General features: G+C 31.9%; 1 protein-coding gene across 1 annotated transcript in view; it reads left to right on the top strand.

Moving 5' to 3' along the window:
* Positions 1–1,190: 1,190 nt before the first annotated feature.
* Positions 1,191–3,235, top strand: part of LOC133189971 (zinc finger protein GLI4-like) — a 69,112-nt gene continuing 67,067 nt past the window's right edge. Inside the window, exon 1 of the mRNA XM_061325423.1 lies at positions 1,191–1,885. The gene's annotated coding sequence lies outside the window, so the exon portion shown is untranslated. The remainder of the gene's footprint in view (positions 1,886–3,235) is intronic.

The following is a 3,235-nucleotide window of genomic DNA, read 5'->3' as shown; positions in this document are numbered from 1 at the left end:
CTGTATAACTGCAATGATATTTATCTATTAATTCTTCCCTCAGCACAGTGACTACAGCTAATTACTGCACATAAATACAGTCAATTACTGCACATGTATTGAAGATTATGCAACTGATTTTGGAGAGATCGGTTATCTCTTTGCAGCAACGCATGTCCTACCAAACTTCTGTCCCTCGTGTTCATTGTTCACAAACACGGATCTAGTGAATTTACAGATTTGATGATTTTTTAACAATTCCTTGTAAAATAAATTTGGATATAACAATTTTATGGATATAGTGAATTGATTTTGTGTCCCATAGAAGTTAAAATATACATCTTTTACCATGAATTTTTTAAGATCACAAAATTGTAAGTATTGAACTGACATTATTTTTCATAAATATTTACGTTTGAAATTAGATTTATCTGAAATTTTTCAGTTCTCCAAAATAATTTTTGTATTTAATACCTGAGTTCCCTGAACATATTAATACTTAAAAGAAGACGTGTGTGTATTGTGAATTTGCTATAGATAATTAAACGAACTGGTTGCATTGATATTACAATTACAAATATAGCAAAGTCAATTCACAGGTCCCCAGGTCTTCACTATCACCAAATTTTACTGTAAATACTTTTAAAAAGAATTCACAAAATATACATTGAGTTAAATATATTTAGTGTTTAAGAGGAAGGTAATAGACTCTCACTTTTAAAATAATAAGTATGCATTAAGGTTAATTAGGGTACATCTGATACACTGGCTGAGAATCAGAATAAAAACTTGGAAATTAACATTTTTTGTTCTGATTTTGCTCTGATTTATGACGTCTTAATACGTAATATAAAATTAAAACTGCAATTCCCAGAATAATTTCATTTCATATAAATTAAATTAATGAAGATTAAATTTCAGATTTCTATCTTCTTTCTTTTATAAACCTTCTTTTTTTTCAATTTTATCATAATTGCATGTTATAATGTCCTCTTTTCAAACATAAAAAAATTGTTATCAAAAATCTTTTTGAATTTTGATATGCAAATTGATATACTCTTCATAAAAGTCTTTCTTTTTTTTTCTCCTTTAAATCATATAATATCCCCACCATAAAGAAGATTGCACGAAATCAGCCAGACAAAATTAAGGGGGGAAAGTCACTTATAACATCATCAAAATTTACATTTGGAGCAGAAAACATTTGGATGCCATGCAGGGGTGACTAGGATCAAGTTTCAAATCATGTAAGCAGAAACCTAAGATAGTGACTATGAATCGCTTCCATTCACAAGAAAAATGTTAACGTTCAACTTTGGTATTTCCTGCAAAGAAGGCATGTAAAGGGATTCCTATTAAAGCGGGACCCATTTACGTGAGGTTTTTTTTGTGTATAGTGTGTCTATTCAAAAATGAGTTTGAATGCATTGTGGAGCGAATATGCTTGAGTGAACCTGTGAAGTGTTGGTGTTATACCAGGTATAGTGAAGCACACCGTATAGCCCTGAGGCAACACAGACAGAAAAAAGGTGGGATGGTTTGGTTAACGCTACTGAGCCTATAGATAGTGTATACACACATGCAGAAGGGGGTTCCCAGAGGCAGATGGTGACTGAGGATATAGTTTACAGGAGTTGGCATGCATTGTGGGGGATTTATTTTTCTGTGAATGACTGCCATAGTGGTGTATTCCGATCTACATACTGATTGTCTGTTTTGGTGTTGAAAGCACGTGTGTCTGTTATGAACGGGAGTTAAATGTCTGACCCCAAATTTCTCTCAGCAGTATAGTTGGAATAGATTATTGCTATTATTAACATTCACGCAGGAAAAAAACTGTGTTAACTTGGATGAATTTATTTTCAAAAATCAGTGCCTTCTGTGCAGAATGTGTTGTCTGTAATATGTAAGTATATATACCTATCCTGATATACATGTCTGAATGACCATGCATGTCTTATATGAAGCTATGAATGAAATTGATAAGGGCATGGAGATGCAGTTCTCATCTACAAACATTCTTGCCATAGCGGACATAATACTAGGTATCAATAAGCATGGCCAACTGGGCACCATTTGGGTCCAGACACAATGCTGATCACTTGTTGAGAGATGTTGTAAGCTGCAGATAATTCAGTCAATTACTGCAGATCATTATGTGGTCAGTTATCTGTTAACTTCTGACATAAAGTATGGCACTCTCTTATTTTTTATACAAGCAAAAGATGAAGAAGAGAAATTGAGGAGATAATAATGTCTGTCAAAAATTTGTTGTTGATGTGTGATAATATGTGATGTAATGGTATAAATCTGTGAATCTCTATCCAAGGATAGGGAGGTATTTCTGGAATGAGAGGTGATGTCCAGGTTTGATTTACCTTTTTATAGTACCTATCATCGTTTGGCCTAGGGTCACAAGTGCTGAGTATTTTACTATTAACTTAGCATTGTCATTTCCTCAAAACTTTGGAAGTATGTCCATTTCAAATTCAGGATATATCAGAGATATATTTTATGTTTTCAGTAAGAGTCGAGAAATTTCAGCAGTTAATTAGAATATACATGTAATGTGTTTTTACAATCCCGAGTTGAATGTACTTAATACAATGCTCTGACATCCCCTGCTAACTTGTCATGTATAGGCAATTGTTAATTAATATACATTTAATACTGTAGATCACCAAATTTTCGTGACACCTTATTTTCCCAAGATAGGTATTTGATATCTATAATCTAGGACAAAATTTTCACAAATTCTTGTATTGCTCTATATAACCTATATTAAAAATATACGCGAGATTGAAATTTTGAGAGCAAACTGTCTCATGTTATTAAGCAAAATTAAAGTTCTCACAAATAAAAAGTTATTTACAGTACAATTGTATTTATATTTTTTTCCTAATTAATAAAAGGCATACACATGTACACTGTCAAAATTTCTCATATTGCATTTTATAGGATTATTGATATCTCTTGTGTTGTAGACATCTGCAGAAACTAAAGGGTGAATTTTTATTGTCTGTCTAGAAGGGAGAAGTTTGAAATGTCTAATCATGAAGTCTTTGTACTGTATATTTGTAACAGTTTGATTGATAATGACATATTTTATGAAGAGCTAGATTAAGTTAATTTGTTTCTAATTAGGTCAAGTCTGGAAATTCTCTTGCGTTTTGTGTACATAGCTTATATTTGAGAGGGTATAATCAGAGATTACCAGAATTACAAGGCTATACATTGTGTAGTAAATTTTTTTTTT

Source organism: Saccostrea echinata, unplaced genomic scaffold, assembly GCF_033153115.1.
Source record: "Saccostrea echinata isolate AGI-Se365-2 ecotype Australia unplaced genomic scaffold, CSIRO_AGI_Sech_v1 ptg000020l, whole genome shotgun sequence".
In the NCBI taxonomy this organism is placed as follows: Eukaryota; Metazoa; Mollusca; class Bivalvia; order Ostreida; family Ostreidae; genus Saccostrea; species Saccostrea echinata.
Note: the sequence above shows the minus strand (reverse complement) of the source record. Positions and strands in the feature narration are given on the sequence as shown.